At 40.8% G+C, this 21,538-nt stretch overlaps 1 pseudogene; it reads left to right on the top strand.

Annotated features, from left to right (window-relative positions):
• Positions 1–2,937: 2,937 nt before the first annotated feature.
• Positions 2,938–12,633, top strand: LOC117017357 (ribose-phosphate pyrophosphokinase 2-like; annotated as a pseudogene).
• The last annotated feature ends 8,905 nt before the right edge of the window (positions 12,634–21,538 follow it).

Genomic DNA, 21,538 nt, shown 5'->3' with positions numbered 1-21,538 from the left:
TAACAACCGATTTGTACTTCTTTATTTTTTTTTATTTTTTATTGGGGAACAGTGTGTTTCTCCAGGGCCCATCAACTCCAAGTTGTTGTCCTTCAATCTAGTTGTGGAGGGCACAGCTCAGCTCCAAGTCCAGTCGCTGTTTTCAATCTTAGTTGCAGGGGGCGCAGCCCACCATCCCATGTGGGAATTGAACCGGCAACCATGTTGTTGACAGCTCACACTCTAACCAACTTCGGCCCCCCTCTGGAAGCTCAGTGGCAGCTCGTTGCCTTCAATATAGTTGTGGAAGGTGCAGCTCACTGGCCCATGTGGGAATCGAACCGGCAACCCTGTTGTTCAGAGTTCATGCCCTAACCAACTGAGCAGTCCAGCTGCCCCCCAATTTGTACTTCTTAATTCCTTCCCCTTTTTCACCCACCCCCTACCCCAAATCTGGAAACCATCAAAATGTTCTCTGTATCTGTGAGTTTATTTCTGTTTTGTTTGTTTATTTGTTTTGTTCTTTCAATTCCACATATAAGCGATATCACACTGCATCTGTCTTTCTCTGTATGATAAAGTTTACTTGGCACAATACCCTCCAGGTTCATCCTTGCCACTGTAGATGGCAAGAACCCATTACATTCCCTGACTGAACAATATTCTATTGTATATATGTACCACCTCCTTTTTATCCATTCATCCATTGACGGACTCTAAAGCTGCCCCCATATTTTGGGCATTGTAAACAATGCTGCAATGAACATATGGATGCACACATCCCCTCAAAGTAGCATTTTGGGTTTATTCTGATAAATACCCAGAAGTGGGATTACAGGGTCCTTCTTTGTCTCTTGTTATATAGCCTGTTTTAAAGTCTATTTTGTCTGGTATAAGTATTGCTACCCCAGATTCTTTTCATTTTTTTCCATTTTCATGAAATATCTTTTTCCCATCCCTTTACATTCAGTCTGTGTGTGTCTTCAAATCTGAAATGAGTCCATTGTAGGCAGGAAAATATGTGTCTTGTTTTCTTGTCCATTTAGCTACCCTGCCTTTTGATTGGAGCACTTAATCCATTTACATTTAAAGTAATTATTTATAGATATGTAGTTATTGCCATTTTATTATTCATATTTTCTATCTTTTTCTCTTTTTTTCATCTTAAAGAAGTCCCTCTAAGATTCCTTGTAATTCTGGTTTGGTTTTGATGAAGTCCTTTTGCTTTTTTGCTTCTCTGGGAAGCTCTTTATCTGTCCTTCAATTCTAAATGATAGCTTTGATGGGCAGAGTAATCTTGGTTGTAGGTCCTTGCTTTTAATCACTTCAAATATTTCCTGCCAATCCCTTCTGGCCTGCAAAATTTCTTTTGAGAAATCAGCTGACAGTCTTATGGGAGCTCCCTTGTAGTTAACTAGCTGTTTTTCTTTTGCTGCTTTTAAGATTTTTTTCTTTGTCTTTGACCTTTGCCATTTTAGTTATGATGAGCCTTGATGCGGGGCTGTTTGGGTTCATTTGTTTGGGACTCTCTGCATTTCCTTGGCTTACATACTCATTCCCTTCACCACGTTAGGGAAATTTTCCACCATTGTTTTTTTAAGTAGGTTTTCAATTCTTTTCTCTCTCTCTTCTCCTTCTGGTATCCCTATGATGCAAGTGTTGGTATCCTTGATGTTGTCCCAGAAGCCCCTTAAACTATTCTTGGATTTTTTAATTCTTTTTTCTTTTTGCTGTTTTTTTTTGGTGTGCTTTCTGCTTCCTTGTCTCCAAAATCACTGATTTGAAAAATATATATATATATATATATATATATATATATATATATATATATATATATATAAAATAAATCACTGATTCGATACTCTGCTTCGTCTAATCTACTGTTGATTCCCTCTGATGTATTCTTTATTTCAGTTACTGTATTCTTTATTTCTGACTGGTTCTTTTTTATGTTTTCTATCTCTTTGTTGAAGTTCTCACTAAAATCATTGAGCATCTGAAACAAGTACTTGGAACTCTGCATCTAGTAGATTGCTTGTCTTTATTTTGTTCAGTACTTTTTCTAAAGCTTTGTTCTGTTCTTTCATTTGGGACATATTTCTTTGTCTCTCCATTTTGATTGCCTTCTTGTGTTTGTTTCTATGCATTAGGTAGGGCTGCTATGCCTCTGCATCTTAGTAGAGCTGCCTTATGTAGTAGGTGTCTTGTGGGGTGCAGTCTTCCTGGTGAGCTCCAGGTGTGTCCTTTGTGTGGGTTGTGTGTGCACTCCTGTCATAGTTGAACCTTGGGTACTGTTTGCATCAGTCGGAGGAATTGACCCTCAGGTTCACTGGTTGTGAGGACTAGCTCTGACTACAGTTCAGCAGCTGTTGTGCAGGGGCTGATTCTATGGAGCAGGATTCACTTTAGCAGGGCTCTGGTGCCTGCACAGTCTACCCTTTGGGTGTGTCATCCTTTGAGGCAGCCGGGTGGTGCTCTTGCTTGTCCAATGCTGGCCACTGGCATGCCAGCCCTGGGGGGCTCCTGGGAGGGGCCCCACCACTGGCCAAGTTCAACTGTAGCTTGTGCCCTGCCCAGGGCCACCTGGCATAAGCCACAAAGCAATTTGCAGATGACTGCCACCTGTGCTGGGCTTGGAAGTAATTCAAGAAGCCAAGCTGCAAACCAAGGCTGGCTCTCATTAGTGCTGGGCTTATGTCTGTTCAGCCAAATGTAGGGACATGACAAAGCCAGATGCTGCTTGTTTGGGTTTTGTGAACCTGTGAGAGATTTTAGGGCAGTCCACAGCATGAGCCAAGACAGGGTATTTATATGGAAAAGCTACTGGAAGCAGCTTGGGTGTGCCTGAAACTTGGGGGGAGGGGGGTGGGGGGGTCTCACGGACTCACCAGAGCAGAGTGAGCAAATGATGTTAGTCAGGTTAATGGAGACTCAGATATGGCAGCCGCCAGTGTCTGCATGCCAGGAGGGGAGCAGGGCTCAACAAAGACCAAGGGCTTCCACCAGTTCATCCATCCAGGAGAAAGCTGCCCCTACAGCCCTTGCCTGAACCCAGACAATTCAGTTCCTCCCCATTTGTCTCTGGCACCTTTCAAGGTGCTGCACCAGTGCTGGAGATCAGAGCAAGTGAGTCTGTAAGCGAGTAAGTCTGTACATGGACCCTTTAAAGGAACAGCGGGTGCTGCAGTCACTCTTCATTTCACCCAGCCACAACATCTGCTGGTTTTCATAGCCAGAAGTTATGGGGACTTCTCTCCCCAGCACTGAAACCCTGAGCGGGGAAGCCTGGTGTGGGGCTGGAACCCCTTCCTCCTCTGGAGGAAGGCTCTCCACAACTGAGATATCCCTCCTGCTTTTTAATAGTTACATGAGGGTGTGGGACCAGCCTGTTCCACGTCTCCGCCCCTCTTACCAGTCTCAAGGTTGCTTTTTCTGTATGTCGTTAGTTGTCGGGCTTTGGTTTAGCTAGACTTCTGGCGATTCTCAATGATGGTTGTTCTGTAGTTTAGTTGTAATTTTAATGTGGTCATGAGAGGAGGTAGGCACAGCATTTACCTACTTCACCATCTTGACTGGATCTCTCTAAGATATGTCTTTTGTCAATTTCCCTCCCAGTCTATGGCTTGTTGTTTTATTCTCTTGATATTGTCTTTCACAGAGCAGAATTTTTAAAATTTTATTGAAGTCCACTGATTATTTCTTTCATGGATCCTGTCTTTGGTGTTGTATGTAAAAAACCATCACCATATCCAATGCCACCTTGGTTTTCTCCTATTTTATCTTCCAGGAGTTTTACAGTTTTGCATTTTATATTTAGGTCTATGATCTATTTTAAGTTAATTATTGTGAAGTCTACAAGGTCTGTATCTAGATTTTTTTTTTACACGTGGATGTCCAATTATTCCAGTACCATTTGTTGAAAAGACTATCTTTGCTCCATTGTATTGCTTTTGCTCTTTTGTCAAAGATTAATTGACTATATCTCTGGGCTCTATTGCTGTTCCATTGATCTATTTGTCTATTCTCTTGAAAATAACATACTGTCTTGATTAATGTAGCTTTATATTAAATGTTGAAGTCAAGTAACATCAGTCCTCCAATTTTGTTCTTCTTCTTTAACATCATGTTGGCTATTCTCAATCTTTTGCTTTCCATATAAACTTTAGAATCAGTTTTTCAATATCCATAAAAAAACTTGTTTTTTTATGCTCATGGTTTTCTCAACCTTTACCACATGAGTATAATTATAATAGGTATTTTAACATTCTTTTCTGCTAGTTCCTTTATCTACATCACATGTGAGTATGTTTTTATTGATTGAATTTTCTCCTGGTTATGCATCATACTTGGTTGCCAAAAAGAAAACAGATCTTTAGCTTATTCTGATTGTGTTCATGAGGAAAAGTTGTCAGATGGAAGGAGTAAAATGCTATATGGTCTTAAGAAGTAAGAAATGGAAATAATTGGTAGTAAAAATATATGCTAGATCCCTTTGTATTAGTGAGAAAAATATGATAGGATACCTATAATGAATCTAGGACACAGTTTCTGTCACTATGCTTCTAGTGACCTTTAAGGAAAATTTTTTTAATAAAATAAAGTATCATGGTATTAATTTTTGTGGGTGCAACTACATTACCACCTAAAGCATCAACACCATAACTAGGGGGCCAGCCCAGTGGCTCAGGCGGTTGGAGCTCCATGCTCCTAACGCAGAAGGCTGCCGGTTCAATTCCCACATGGGTCAGTGGGCTCTCAACCACAAGGTTGACATTTTGATTCCTCGACTCCCCAAGGGATGGTGGGCTCTTCACCCTGCAACTAAGATTGAACACGGTATCTTGAGCTGAGCTGCCGCTAAGCTCCCGGATGGCTCAGTTGGTTGGAGCGCATCCTGTCAACCACAAGGTTGCCTGTTGGACTCCCACAGGGATGGTGGGCTGTGCCCTCTGCAACTAACAATGACAACTGGACCTGGAGCTGAGCTGCGATTGAAGGACAAAAACTTGACTTGGAAAAAAATTCTGAAAGTACACACTGTTCCCAATAAAATCCTGTTCCACTTCCCCAATGAAATCTCAAAAAAAAAAAAAAGAAAGAAAATTTAAAAAAAAACCATAACTAGGAAATTATATTATATTATGTATGTTGTATTAATTATGTTGATCATAAAACTCTTATTCTTTCACTGATATTACATAAGATTCCAAAAAAAAAATTTCAGGTTCCTTGCCTGGTTCTCATATTTATATATGTTTTATCTAATTTCAGAGAATTCCTCATAAATTAATCTATAATTTTAAATTAATTGTCCATACTATAGCAAGTTATATATTATCCAGTTTCTCATACTTATCCTTAAAAAATGTAGGCATATAAATAAGATGAAAGTTAGGGCAGTTTCTATAATCTTAAAATCTAGAGGACTTCATCCAGCCAAGATGGAGCAATATGGAACAGATTTATCCTCTTGCCTTAAACAGCTAGAAAACTAGACCAGACAAAAATATTTGGAAAGGATATCCATTATTCATTTAAAAATATTTATAACAATATTTTTCAGACATTGGACAGCAAGCAACACAGATCTATGATTCCTGAGATAAAGGAAGCCAACAAGATAAGCCCTATGATTGCATGAGTTCACTACTGCCTGCAAGCAACTTCCACGGTGCAGCACAAGGAGGAGAATCCAAATAGAACCCAGCATTCTAGCTAAGTTGAGTAAATAGAGATCAAATATGGGGGAGAGGGGAGACAAGGCAGCTAAATTGGACCAAGGTAGCTACTTTGTAGAACAAAGTACCAGAGAGGAGAAATCTATATAGGGAGTTCCAGATATCTGCAAAGAGGTCCCCTTGAGTCTTTGGCTGAGTTCAGAACTGTGCATGCGTATAAGAAAACTACCAAAGCCAGGGAAATAACCACTAAAAAGGTAAAAAAAAAAAAAAAAATCCTCAGGGCTTGCAACAGGTCTGGGAATACTTCACATCCCACCAGCTAGAGTGGAAAGATGATTTTCTAATGTCCAGGGAGTCCAGTAGAGTCATAATAAGGGAACTGAGGTCCATACTACCTCTAACAAAGATTTTTTAAAAATTCTTGAAAGGATCAAACTAATTCTAAGTAACTTCGTGGCATCCCACGGCAAAGCCCAAAAATATCTAAAGAATTACAGCAAATCCAGCAAACAACAACATAAAATTCACAATGTCCAGCATTCAATAAAAAAGTACCAGCCATACAAAAAGCAGGCAAGTATGATGCACAACCAGGAGAAAACTCAATCAGTGGAAACATACTCACATGTAATATAGATGAAGGAAATCACAAAAAAAAATGTTAAAATATTAATAACTATTATAATTATACTCTATGTGGTAAAGAAGGTTGAGGAAACCATGAGCATGATAAAAAGAAAAATTAAAGATTTACAATACATCCAAATGGAACTTCCAGTGATTAAAAATATAATATCTGAACTTAAAAAAAATACACTGGATGAATTAACAGTATATTAAATACTACAGAAGAACAGATCATTGAACCTGAATACATAGCAAGAGAAATTATCCAGAATGAAGGACAGAGAGAATTAAATAAACAGAGCATCAGTATCCTTTGAGACAATATTGAATGGTCCAGTATACCTGTAGTTGGAGTCTCAGAAAAGAGAGGGTAGAAAAATTTTGAAGAAATAATGGCCAAAACATTTAAAATTTGATGTAAAGGCGTTTACCTCAAATCCAAGATATTTAATAATGCCTAAGCAGAATAATCATAAAGAAAACCACAAGCCAGGAAGAAAGTCCTCACCAGATCTGACCATGATAGCACCCTGATCTTGGGCTTCCAGTGTCCAGAACTGTGAGAAATAAATATCTGTTGCTTAAGCCACCCAGTCTATGGTATTTTGTTATGGCAGCCTGAGCAGACTAAGACTAAGGTTTATTGATAGTTAATAAAAAGCAACAAAATTTGTAAAAGTGAAAATTTAGCCACTTTTACTTATAAACCATGCTTGTTTTAGAAAACTATTTGTTTACTTAAGTCATAAGATGTTTATTATAGGAAATGGAAAATGCTCATTTGAGCTATAAAATGGACTCAGTAATCTCCCAGTAATTAATTTGACGCATGACAATATATTATTGATAAAGACAGATAGAGGGACAGATGACAAACTTATTCTTGCTGGTAAGAAATCTTCAGATCCCTAGTTTTAAGTTTCCTCCTTACAAACGTTCAAACATCAAGTAAATTAATCATCACCTCCAAAAGATTCGAACAGTAATAAAATGGATATGCTGCATATCACATGTGGCAGCTCCTAGCAAAGGGAGATGAAGCAGACAGCTTCAGCTCTGTCCCTCAGCTGATACTCAAGTGCTCAAGGATGATACTCAAGTGCTGGGATCTCTAAATAAAGTTTTCAGTGGCAGGCAGTCCATCTCGGCTGCCATCTCTGGTTCAGTGTCACTCAAATGTGTCTTTGGTTTTTCCTTTGGTATTGAATCTACTAAATGTGTTCATTAATTAAGGAAATAGAAAATCATACGTGGCTCTAAGTAAAATCAAGATTAAAATGTGTTGTCAAGAGTGTTTCCCCTATGAATGGAAATTAATAAGTGATCAGATTGAGGTGGAAAGATTGCTCTCTGCTCCAGTGCAGGTTTGATTATGGAAAAATGCCAGGTGTTTAAATGGTACAAGAGAGAAAGAAAAATTACTCTATGGGGTATCCATTAAGCAGGCTTCTCTCCTTGCAGATAACCTGATCCATTAAGGTACAAGTTGGATGAGAATTGTCTGTAAGAATATTAAAAGCCTTATCCTAAGGTGATTCATTTTCATCAGGTTTTTATTTTCTCTGTTATTAATAGCAAATAACACTCATGTGCCGGGCATTGTTCTAAATGTTAACATGTATTATGTCAACTCTCACTGCCTCATAAAGCAAGTACCATTATAATCCCTACTTTGGCAATAACAAAGCTAGGGCATAGAGGTTTCCGTGACTTGTGTAAAGTCACGCAGCAGGTTGGTGACAAAGCTGGGATTTGAATGACCTTTAATAGTCAAGTTACGTCTCACATTACACAAATGATAATGAATTCAATTCCGTTCAGCTGGACTCAGCTCAGCAGTTATCTATGAACTCGCAGCCACATGCAAAGCACCACATGGTACAAACCTGTGAGATAACCTAGAGGAAAGTGCTTTACAAAAACTACACAATGCATTTAGAATAAAAGTATAACTATGTGACTAGTAAAAGGAAAATAAAATGCTTCTAAACTGGCAGACCTGTAAAATAAATTATGATGAACATGGAAAACTTTCTTAGAACATTAGAAGGCTTGAAAATTCTCCTGTTTTCTTTATTAGTAAAGCAATCTGACTTTTCTTTCCTCAATTTAGTCAGGCTAAAATAGAATGCAGTTTGAAGAGCTGACAATTGGAGAAATTTTTAGATCTAACTCACGTCACTATGTTAGCTCTTAAAAAACTTCTTGTGGTATATATACACAATGGAATACTATTCGGCAGTAAGAAAAGATGAAATAGGACCATTTGTGACAACATGGATGGATCTTGAGAGTATAGTGCTAAGCGAAATAAGTCAGACAGAAAAAGCAGAGAACCATATGATTTCACTGATATGTGGTATATAAACCAAAAACAACAAAAGAACAAGACAAACAAATGAGAAAGAAAAACTCATAGACACAGACAATAGTTTAGGGGTTACCAGAGGGTAAGGGGGGAGGGGTGTGGGAGATGAGGGTAAGGCGGATCAAATATATGGTAAGGGAAGGAGAACTGACTGGGTGGTGAACACACAATGGGATTTATAGATGATGTAATACAGAATTGTACACCTGAAATCTATGTAATTTTACTAACAATTGTCACCCCCAATAAACTTAAAAAAAAAAAAACTTCTTGTGGTACCCAAATACCTGTGCACATCTGTCTTTCTTTTTGCCATCATGTATTAGAATTGTGTGCTTTCTGTCTATCCGCCTCTCGGAATAGTTAGCCTCACGAGGGTGAGGTTTGTCTTCTGTCATCTGTGGCCCCAGTACTCAGTGCTCCTGGCACACAGAAGACATTCTTCAAAAAAGTCTGTTGACCAGCATTTTCTGGTTTGTGTGGGTGTGTGTGTGTGTGCGTGTGTGTGTGTTGTTTTGATATGTATAACTGAAAAATGCCAGAAAATAACTCAAAGCTTTCTGATGTTCTGCTGTAAGCAATCAGACAGAGAAACAAAGGAAACAATTTACAATTGCATCAAAAAGATTAAAATACCTAGGAATAAACTTAACTGAAGAGGTGAAAGACCTACACTCTGAAAACTGTAAGCATTAAAGAAAGAAATTGAAGCAGACACAAATAAATGGAAGAATATACAATGTTCATGGATTGGAAGGATTAATATTGTTAAAATGGCCATAGTAGCCAAAGCAATCTACATATTCAATGCAATTGATATCAAAATACTAATGACATTCTACTCAGAACTAGAGCAAATAATCCTAAAATTTATATGGAATCACAAAAGACCACAAACAGCCAAAGCAATCTTGAGAATGAAGAACAAAGTTGGAAGTACCATGCTCTCTGATTTCAGACTATACTGCAAAGCTATGATAATCAAACAGTATGGTACTGGCACAAAAAACAGACATATAGATCAATGGAACAAAATAGAGAGCTCAGTGGGAGATGAGGGTAAGGGGGATCAAATATATGCTGATGGAAGGAGAACTGACTCTGGGTGGTGAACACACAATGTAATTTATAGATGATGTGATACAGAATTGTAGACCTGAAATCTATGTAATTTTACTAACAATTGTCACCCCAATAAATTTAAAATTAATTAATTAATTAAAAAATAGAGAGAGCTCAGAAACAAACTGTGCTTATATGGTCAATCTACAACAAAGGAGGCAAGAATAGACAATGGAGAAATTACATTCTCTTCAACAAGTGGTGTTGGGAAAACTGGACAGATACATGCAAAAAAAATGAAATTGGACCACTTTCTTATACCATATATAAAAACAAACTTAAAATGAATTAAAGACTTAAATATAAGACCTGAAACCATAAAGCATCTATAAGAAAACAGAGGTAGCAAACTATTTGACATAGTCTTAGTAATATCTTTATGGATATGTCCTCTCAAGCAAGAGAAACAAAAGCAAAACTAAACAAATGGGGTTTCATCAAACTAAAAAGCTTCTACACAACAAAGGAAACCATCAACAAAATGAAAACGCAACCTACTAAATGGGAGAAGATATTCACAAATGATATATCCAATAAGCGGTTGATATCCAAAATATATAAGGAATTCATACTACTCAATAACAACAACAACAAAAATCCAATTAAAAAGTGGGCAGTGGGCATGAAGAGACACTTCTCCAAAGAAGACTTACAGAAGGCCAACAGACATATGAAAAGATGCTTAACATCATTAATCCTTACAAAAATGCAAATCAAAACCACAATTAGATACCACCTCACACCAGTCAAAATGGCTATTATCAAAAAGTCAACAAATAATGTGTGTTGGCAACGATATGGAGAAAAGGGAACCCGTGTACACTGTTGGTGAGACCGCAAATTGGTGCAGATGCTATGGAAAATAGCATGGAGAGTCCTCAAACAACTAAAAATAGATCTACCGTACAACCTAGAGATTCTACCTCTGGATACTTATCCAAAGAAAATGAAATCACTAATTTGAAAATATATGTGCACCTCTATTTTCACTGCAGCATTATTTACACTAGCCAAGATATGGAAGCAACCTAGGTGTCCATTGATAGATGAATGAGTAAAGAAGATATGGTACATATATGCAATGGTATATTACTCAGCAATAAAAAAGAATGAAATCTTGCCATTTCCAACAACATAAATGGCCTAGAGGATATTAAGCTAAGTGAAATAAGTCAGAGAACAAAAAATACCATATTCTTTCACTTGTATGGGGAATCTAAAAAAACAAATGAACTAACAAAACAAAAACAGACATACAGAGATCAAACTGATCATCACTGTGGGGGGGATGGGTGGAAAAGGTGAAAGGGAATATAGTCAATAGTATTGTGATAAGTTTGCACAGTGATAGATGACTGCTAGATTCCGTGTGGTGATCACACTGTAAGGTATATAAATGTGGAATCACTATATTATACACCTGAAGCTATTATAATATTGTATACCAACTATATTTAAAAATTTTAACTGAAGATTAGACTACAGAGAACAAAAAAATTGTCTTTAAAATTAAATGCAATGTAGCACAGAAAAGCTTCTTGCCCTCCTTAGTAAATAAATAAGCCAGAAAATCTATTTTATGGTGACAAGATACAGAGAATGTCCACAGTTGGCTTAAGCAGTACCTCCATCCCACATGGCTAATGCTCTTTGCTCTCCCTCCCTTTATGGGAACTGACACATAAACTCTCCCAACCTTTTCCTTTATCTTTGTAACAAAGGAAAATACCAGCCCAGTGCTTTGCATTCTCAAGGACACTTCGGTCAACAATCATCGTCTATTCTCAAATACCTCAAATTCTGTTGTGAGTTGTAAGCTTGATTTCAACTACACTTTTTGAGCAAGACGAAACCAAAGTATTTGGAGCTTAAACTAGTTAATCCTGGTGCCGCAGCAGCCACCACCACCTGCACCACATACCCTTAAGCAGCGCACCTGACCGTGCCCAACACATTCCCTTCAGTGGCAGCTGGCATCAGGACCCGTGTGGGTGCATGGATGCCAGCCAGTTAGGAGCTCAGCAACCAGCATACCAGAGTCGAATTAACGAAAAGTGTGAGAGGAGCAGGTGTCTAAATCATCCAAAGTGGCTGCAAAGGAATTAACGACAAACTACAAGAGTGTATTGTTATCCAAGGTGAATGCAATGACCATGTATTTTCCATACACCGGACAAGATAAAAAGGACAAGAGTCATGCTCCATTTATGCAAAACTTGCATCCAATATGCTCTCGGTGGCTAGGGGGGGATCACACCATCATGATGGACCTGCATACAGGGATTCTTAGATATTCCTGTGGATGATTTGTACGTGGAGCCTGCAGTCCTGCAGTGGGTTGGGGAAAACATTGCGAAGTGGAGAAGCTGTGTTATCGTTTCACCTGATACAGGGGGAGCCAAAAGGGTAACATTGTGGACAAGTTGAAAGCGGAATTTGCTTTGATCCACAGAGAAGAAGAAAGTGAACGAAGTAGACTGATGGTTCTGGTGGACGACGTGATGGACCATGTGGCTGTCTTTGTGGACCACAAGCCGGAGACATGGGGCAACATCTTCCACTCTCAGCCGGGGCTACCAAAGTTTATGTTTTCCTAACCTATGAATCTTTTCTGGGCCAGATATTTCCAGAATAAATAATGCTAATTTTGACACTGCTGTCACAAATGCAAACAGAAGGAGGGGGAGAAGAACGAGTGGGGGTTGTGACAGAGAAATAGGCATAAGGTTCCTGGCTATAGAGAGGCAGAAGGTGAAGACAGAGGAGACCGTCTTCTGGCCATCCCTTAACTCCAGTGCCCACCCCTCCTGCACTGGTTTAAATATACCCAGAGAAAATGAGGAAAGAGAAAACTAAAGGAGACTTAAATTTCCTAATATTTTCTTCTCCCACCTGTACAGCAGTACTGATGACGTGGAAGTCAGACTCTGTGGTGAGAATAAATCCAATATAAAATTCTAGGTTGTGTTGATAGATTACTGTAGCTGCTTTGTTTAATTATTGAGCAATTACAGAGATGTCAGCAAAGCTTCCTGAGGTAACAACTACAAAAAATAAACCCCAGCAAGCCACCTGCTTTGAGAGAAATTTGGTTTGACTAAAAAGAGAGAAACAGAGTGCCCTTTAAAACTCAAATACTACCTGAGAATAAGCAAAGAACTGAATAAATCTCTAGGAGACAGGAGGTTCACTTCAAATAGTCAGCAGGCAGCTGAGAACTGAAGACGGGATACTGCGAAGAAGAAAAAGTACTTCCCAGTAATCCGAAGACCAGAATTCTAACATCAGCTTCTCAACTGGTTAAATGCATGACTTTAGAGAATTTACTTACTTCTCTGAGATGTTTCTCCTTGTAGTTAAATTTAGTCCTATTTGTCACTTTTTCATTGTCTACTCTGTGTCAGGTACTGTGCAAGACGATGAGGAAGCAGCAACACAGATCTGGCATGGGTCCTCAACAAGATTATCTTTAACTAGAGAAAATAGATATGTTTTTAAAACACATTCCTTACTTTCTGAATTATAGAATTAGAGAAGTATGTGCAAGATATAGAAATAATCTTTCTTTTTCATTTGTTCAAAAACATGTATGTGTCTCGTTGGTGATACTGTGCGCTAGACTCCGGAAATCCAAAGATTACTGATATGTTTCCTATTCTCAGGCCCTTTCAGCCTCAAGGTCATCATCATGTAAAGAGAAGTTCAAGCCACAATGCAATACGTTAAGCGTCATCATAGAGCTCTGCACAGGCATTATGAGGAGAGACGGTCCATTCAGGCAAGAAAGGGTGCATCCACCTGAGCAGGCTCTTAGAGGGTGAGAAATTCACCAGATGTGTAAATGTGGAAAGACGGTTAGGCCATAACAAAAAAGTGCAAAAATACAATGATTAGAAATAACAAGGAATTTTCCAGAAATTGAGAATACTTGGAATTCCTAAAGTAGAACAACAACAAAAAAGGTGATGAACTTAGCAGCTGATGCTGCAGAAGTAGAGTGCTCAGACTATGACTGAAGTTTAGACTTGACCCTCTAAGGCAGGAGTGTCCAAACTTTTTTCAACGTTTTTCACCAAGGGCCATATGCGGTAAAATACACAAACAGCCGGGCCACGCACTCGAGGTGAAGTACGTATTGCCTCACCTGGTTTATTTAAGTAAACTAAATAGATTTTTGGAATTTGCTGTGGGCCAATTAACAATGGATTGCGGGCCGCAGTTGGCCCGCGGGCCGCAGTTTGGACACCCCTGCGCTAAGGGAAGAGGAGCCAGGGAAGGTTTGGAACATGTTCAAATTCGCATTTCAGCAAGCACTTCTGGGTGGTAGACGAGACAATGCAGTATAGGGGTCAGTAGCGATGACACTATAAAACCATTAAAACACAAAGATCAAATTATTGACATGGAAACATGTCTACAACATAGTGTTAAGTTTAAAAAGCAAGTTACAGAACAGTATGCACAGTACAGTCCCATTCGTGTGTGATATGTTTCTGGCTAACATGAGCAAAACCATTGTCACAATAACAGCTTCTAGGTATTAAGAGTTCACTGTGCCTCAGGCATTGTGGTAAACAGTAGACAAAATATTGCTGTCATCTCAGTTCTCCCTCACAGTAACTAACTGAAACCAGTGCACCCCGTTTTATATCTGCAGAACCAAGGCTTTGCCTAAATCACTTGCCTCAAGTAAGTGAAAGAGCCTAGAACTGGATTCACAAAATACCAGGGGCACTTGCTCAACTCCCCCACCTGCACCAAACTGAAATCATAGAAAAGGATATTTTAACAAAATAAACCTATAGCAGTTGTGGAAAATACATTAGTATTTCAGCAGTGCAACATCTGAACATTCACATCAAGAGAGATTAAAACCTGGCATGTCAGTTCACGACAGGTTTTGTTTCCAAATTAACTCATATTGGGTCAAGCTTAGCTGCCAAATGAGTGGGAAGAAAAAAAAAACACTTAAGGTTTTACAGAGTTTTGTGGATGTCGTAATTATAGATAAGGAATTGTAAATTTGCAAATTTTGATATTATTATTGGAACATAGGGTTCTAGTTTCAAGTTAGGTAAATAAACATATCCAGCAATCTTCCTCCCTTGTACCAAACTGTGAACATGATCAAGAAGATAGATTTTATTTTCGATAAATGAACAGATAACTAATGAGCAGGATTTGCATTTCCTGTATAAATTTAGATTGCTAAAAATGAAAAGGAGAATGGGGAAGAACATCCAGGTAAGCTTTTAACAGTTTACAAAAATGGTTTCGGGTTCTCCACTACCTTCGCAAACAGATTTGTGTTTCTGTGGTTAGAAGGGCAGGAAGCTTATGGACTGAAATCTTTCCTACTTTACAAAGACCTCTGTATGATACAGGAGAAAAGGATGGCATACTCTGTTAGTCCCCAACTTCTTCAACCTGCCCCTGGAAAAGTACCATGCGATACATATATACAATAAGTGTTACTGGGGACAAACTTACAAGCAACAGAGTAGTAGAATTTACAGAATCCCCCAAGCTCTTATCATTCACAGTGCTTAAGCCAGGTGGTTGGGGTGCAGCACGACTGCACCCTATAATGCCCTACATATGTATAGGTTGGGAGGGCAGGAAACATCTGTGTGTCTGTATAATAATGGAGGTTCCCTGTTTGAAGAAATAACCTTAGAAGGAAAACCTCAGCTGATATCAACTTTCTGTTGAATTAATTCAGACCTGGTGAGCCAGCTTTCTGCTAAGCTAACTAGACATGAAGAGGACAGGAACCTCCGAAGCCATTCAGATTTATCTCCCATCAGTCCATTCCCAGATCCTTGGAGTCTCATCAAATATAATTACTATCTCCACCAGTTCTTACTGATACCCAACATAGTGGTTTCCACAACTCTTTCTGGGAGTGAGATATCAGTGATGTCCCATGGTCTGAGACAGATGAAAGTGACACATCCAGCATCACAAGGAGTTCAAATAATGAATCATTGCCTAGAACAGTAGTGGGGGCTGTCTGGGGCTACTCATTCCATTTCTGTAATAGGAAAAGAGAGTTTTGGCTCTGACCAATATGAACTGTCTGGCCATCCACTGGCATCAAAGAAAGCACAATATGATCTATCATAATATATCTATCTGCCTGCTGAGGTTGAGCAGGCATAAAAGAAAAAAAAAAGAGAGAGGTGGATACTGTACCATAACAAATGGAGAGGAATGCTATGTTCCTCCTCAAATTCTCCTAGTTCCTCATGCCCTGAGTTCTGTGTACCTTGGAGCTCAACCAAGCATAAAGCGCAACATGTAAATAATTAAAGATAGCCAGCTGAACTGATTTCATGCAGGTCATCATTGGAGAGAATGGTATCTTCCACTACATGTTAGAAGAACTGTCCTTTTGGGCATCTCAGTCCTTTATAGTGGTTTTATTAAAGAGATGATGGTTGTACATGTTTGACTGGCTTTGTCCGTCCAGACACCTTCCTTTAGATGGGGTTGTTTCATATGTAGGTGTGTACGTGTAACATAAAGACTGAGTACCTAGTAAACTGTATCTGCTTCCATAGAGAGGTCTTTAGAAATCCAATCCTAGATTACAGTTAGTCATTTGTGTTGGTCCATTGATCTGTGTAAAGGTGTTCCAGTCTGTCTGGAAACGCTGTGCTCTCTAGTCAGGAACACCAATAAAAATTCAGCCAACTGTGAAAACATTCAATACTGTAGGCAACTGGCAATTCATTATCACTAGGATAGTTGGCTGCAGCGTTCTATTGGATATTTCCACCTGGGGGCAAGCTCTTCCACCTTCGAATCAGGCTGTCTTTTTAGGTGTTAAGATCCCAATCTTGTAATATTATAGACAAAGGCACCTTGGGGTTGGTGAGATAGCCCCCTGTGTATGAAGCGACTCTGGTCTTTGGGGCCAGCTATGGCTCATAATAAGAGGTACCATTTTCATATCACAATGGAACTTCTTGGAGTTTTTCCCACCACACGGAAATTTAGTTACAAGAGGACCTTTTTCAAGATGAGAATTCTGGGTTAGATAATCACGACTATTCATTCTCTCTGTGAAGCAACCTGTCTTTTATAGATTCTCAGCAAAAGGAAGAAGTTCCCAAGTCTGAAAGCAGAGAGACTGACAATACTAGTGGAGCCATATCGACAAAGTTTCCAGCAGGCTCTATACCACAAATACTTGTAATTCTATGCAATCAGAGGAGATATGTGATTCTGGAGCAGGGAATGATTTACTGTCTCCTGGGCTACCTCCAAGGCTTCTGACTGTACACGGGTCACATTGAAATGTGGCTATCTGTCTAGGAACTCAGTACAGTTGCTTTAGCAAAATTCCCTGGTGTGAGATGCATTGTCTATAATTTTCAGAGGCCAATCAAGTGCTGGGCTTTTTTTAAATAGTTAGTGGCTAAATGGCCACTAGTTTAGTTTTACCTGATTGTAGAATATCTCTTCAGGCTACAGCCCAGAGATTTCCCATGATGGTCACTTGGGAGGAGGGTCTTGGGTTTTGTCATCATTGATCAGCTGTACTTAGGTGGCACATAATACAAGGTAAGCCTTTTTCTAAGTAAAAGCCATTATCATTACAAGATAACCTCCTAATACCCCCCAATAGTTTACATTATGCGTATGTAGGGTTTGTCCCGCTCATTGATGATGTGTTGCTGTTGTGCCACTCCAGGTTAAGGCAAACTGATTTTGATTTTTTTTTCTAGCAGAGTATAAGTAGGGCACTAGAAGGCCAAGTAGCAAGTGTAGTGGCATCCTTAGTTATATGATATTACTACAATGGGAGTACAGTGGCTACTACCTTGTCCACATTTCTGTAGTCAAACTCCAAGCAGCAGTGATTTCCACTGGCCAAAAAGGGCTGTTGAACTTGGATGCAGTGTTGTATATCATCCATTAAATCTTGTGTGAAAGGACTAAATGCGCTTTTGTCTCTTGGTTTGCGACATTTCAATTGTGCAATCTTGGCAAGATTTACAGGTTATTCTTGGCCATATATTTAACTGACTTTATAGGTACAAAAGCCAGGGATCACAGCATGTAACCAATCATAAGTCCATGCAGTCCAGCACAGAGAAGAACCACAGCAATTATACAGGTGGACAAAAGAATAGCAAGTATAGTGCAGACACACAAATACAAAAACAACAAAATAGCAGGCATATAAGTTCTGGTATGTGGAAGGCAGAGGGTACCATGTCCTGCAACTAGTCCTAGTCCCAATTATCCCAACTGCGCTGCAAAGGCAGCCTGTACAAACACCATTAGTGCTCCAAAATGCAGATATAAAATAAGGTCGTGGGGGAAGTCCAACACAGAGGTAGTAGAGGGCACTCATCCCCTCCCCAACTCTTATCTTCTCACAGCTTAGACTGCATGTAGACAGTCTGTATGTGCCAGTGCTCCATACAGAGGGGCCCCACTCTCATAACACTCTACATATTTATAGGGTCAAGGAGACAGAGTACTTCTATGTAACAATGCCAAAGTAGAAGCTCCCTGGTCCAGGAAGTGGCCTTGTTAAAGAGGGGAACCTCCGGAGTCCAACAGGTCTTGGTATGTTCTATTGAGCTACCAAAGTTCTGCTAAGCCAGCTCTGTGCTGAGCTATCAGAAGGGGGAGGAGAAGATCCCCAGGTCACCAGGTTTATCTCTCATCAGGTAGATAATCACTATTATCGACAAATCTTCTACCACATATCTACTCAATGGTACAAGTTTAAAAGTAGTCACATCAAATTTTGGAGCAACATAAGGCATTCCACTACCACTATATTTCAATATTATATTGAAGGCCTTACTCAGCAAGACAACGAAAATAAAAGTGGAAAAATTATTAAAATATAAAAAGCAAAATTGTCATTGTAGACAATATGATCATTTTTATACAAAATTCTAGAGAATCCCCTAACAAACTATTAGAAATCCATAATTTATTGGGCTCAAGGGTGACATACAAGAATAGACACCCTACACACTAGCATAAGGGGCTCATCCAGGTCATTCCCAATGCCCTGCTTAGCCCCCAGTTTGGAGGGAGCTTCACCCCTTCCCAAAACTGTTGAAATAAGCAGCTTTAATGTGGCCACAGTCCTGTTAGACCCCATTTGGACTTGCTGCCTGATGGAATTTTGGGCTTCTTCAGCTATCAAGAGGTCTAGGTGTCTCTTAGTGGAGGGAAACTTTGTCCTGTTGCTTCGCCTTGCCTTACCAAGGCAGTCCAGCTTTATCCAATCATCCTTTCGGGGAAATGGGCAAGTGTATAGGTGAGGCAGCTTTTAATTAGGCAAATGCCTTGTTCCTCATAGATCCAGGCCCTGGAACCCTGCCTCTCCAAAGACCAGCCTGTTTCCTGGTGCCCAGTGTCCTCGACCTGCGTGGTCCACATAGTGCAATAGTTGCCCAAGGCAGCCTGGAACGTCCAGACCTGGGGGACTCATGGGGTGGTTCCCAACCCCATGCCTAGCCTCCACCCCAGTGAGGAGGAGCCTCCACGTCTCCCAAAAATCATTGTGAAGGGGCAGCTTTAAAGCAGCTGCAGCCCAATCAGTCCCCAGTTGGACTTGCTTCTTGATGGAGCCCTGGGCTTCTCCAGCCATCAAAACATCCAGATGTCTCTCATTAGAGAGAACCATATCAGGCCAGACAGGCCTCACCTTGGAAGTTCAGATTTTTCCTGCTGAGCTTTAAGGAGGGGCAATGTGCATACAGGTAGATGAGGGCATTTACTTAGGCAAATGCCTTGTTCCCGATTCAGCCAGCCTCTGGGACCCTGCCTCTATGGACACCAGCCTGTTTTATGGCGCTCAGTGCCACAGAACTGTGCTTCCCCTCCGCATGCATAATAGGTGCCCAAGGCAGCCAGGGTTTCCCCAGGCATGGAAAGCTCATCAAGGTGGTTTCACCATCCTGCCTAGGCCCAGCTTGGAGGGAGACCCCTACCTCACCTGGACATCGACTATCATAGTGAGGTGGCAGCTTTACAGTAGACACAGCCAGTCAAACCCCATTTGGACTTGATGTTTGATAGTGTCTCAGGCTTCTTTGGCCATCAACACGTCCAGATGTCTCTCAATGGGAAGAAACTTGGCAGGACCTCCCAGCTTCACCCTGAGAAGTCAGTCCAGATTCTTCCAGGTCAGTGTTGGAAGGGAAATGTGCATTTGTGTAGGTGAGGGCTTAGCCCAGGCCACTCTCTACACCTACCTTGTTCCTCGTTCCAGAGCTTCTGACCTGCATTGCTGGCATATGTACAAAATGCAACAGGAACAGACATGGGCTATTTATAACCATGTGGCTCTTTGGGGCGATTCCCAACTCACTACATAGTCCCCAGCATAAACAGAGCCCCCTACATCACCTAGAAATCATTGTAAGGTGGCAGCTTTAAAGCAGCCTCAGGCCAGTCAGTCCCTGTAAGGACAAAGGAATCAGTCAGGTTCCCTCCCTGGCCCTCTGGTGGCCCTGACCCAGCCACCCGTCAGTCACATGAGATGAAATGTTGCGCAGGCGCCGTCCATCCTGAAGATGTCGCTGTTTGTATACGCTTATGTAAGCACCTTGGCTGTGAGCCACTTTTGTCTCTGTAAGGTATAAAAGGTCTGACCATTTTATGAGGCTGGCTACTGAGAAACGGGGCTGCTGCTGGTTGTACCTTGAAGAGGCTGACTGCCTCCAGCGACGAGGCTGGCTGTGTCCAGAAACCCAGTGAATAAAGTATGTCTACTCTGCCTTCGGCTCCACGCATCTTCTTCCAGCTCCCAGAGTAGCGGACACCTTACCTCAGGTCCACAACCCACTCGGACATTACAGTCCCCATTTGGACTTGCTGCCCAAGGGGATCCCAACTTGTCTAGCCATCAAGATGTGCAGGTGTCTCTCACTGCAGAGAAACTTAGCCAGTGGCCTGGTTTCGCCCTGGCTAGCCAATCTTGATTCTCCCAAGTCAGCCTTCTGGGGGGAAAAAAAAGTGCATATGTTTAGGTAAGGGCTTATAATTATGCATATGTCTTGTCTTCCGAAGAGTGAGCTCCTGGGCCCTGGTCCTTAACTATACCTGCCTGGTTCCTGGTGCTGGTGCCCCTAATCTGCATTGCCTTAGCATACACAATAAGCTCCTGGGGCAGCAGGGCGGAGAAAAGAGGGGCCTCCAGGCCTGGGAGGCTCTTCACAAGGGTTCCCAAGCATGAAGAGGGCTCCCACACCTACCAAAAAAATCTTTGTGAGGAAGCAGTTTTAAAGAGGCCACATTTTACTCAGTCCCCATTTGGACTTGCTGCCTGATGGAATTCCAGGCTGATGTCCAGGTGTCTCTCACTGGAGGGATGTATTGCCAGGCCACCTGACCTCGCTCTGGCTAGGCATTCTGAATACTCCCAGTTCAGCTTTCAGGAGGGAAATTTGAATATGTGAAGGGGAGGGCTTTTAATTAGGCATGTGTATTGTCCCAAGAACTAGTTCTTGGGACCTGGCGTCTCTGGTCACCAGCCTGGTTAATGGTGCTCAGTGTCGCAGGGCATGCACAATAGGTGCCTGAGGTAGCTAGGGGTGCTCCAAGCCAGGGCGGTTTCAGAATGGTTCCCAACCTCCTACATAGGCCCAGGTTAGAGGGATCTTTCACTCCTCCTATAAATCTCAGTGAGGTGGCAGTTTCCAAGTGGACACAGTCCAGTCAGTCTCCATTTGGATTTGCTGCCTGTTATGGTCCACGGATTTCTCCAGCCATCAAGAAGTCC

The sequence above is a fragment of the Rhinolophus ferrumequinum genome, chromosome 25 (genome assembly GCF_004115265.2).
Source record: "Rhinolophus ferrumequinum isolate MPI-CBG mRhiFer1 chromosome 25, mRhiFer1_v1.p, whole genome shotgun sequence".
In the NCBI taxonomy this organism is placed as follows: Eukaryota; Metazoa; Chordata; class Mammalia; order Chiroptera; family Rhinolophidae; genus Rhinolophus; species Rhinolophus ferrumequinum.
Note: the sequence above shows the minus strand (reverse complement) of the source record. Positions and strands in the feature narration are given on the sequence as shown.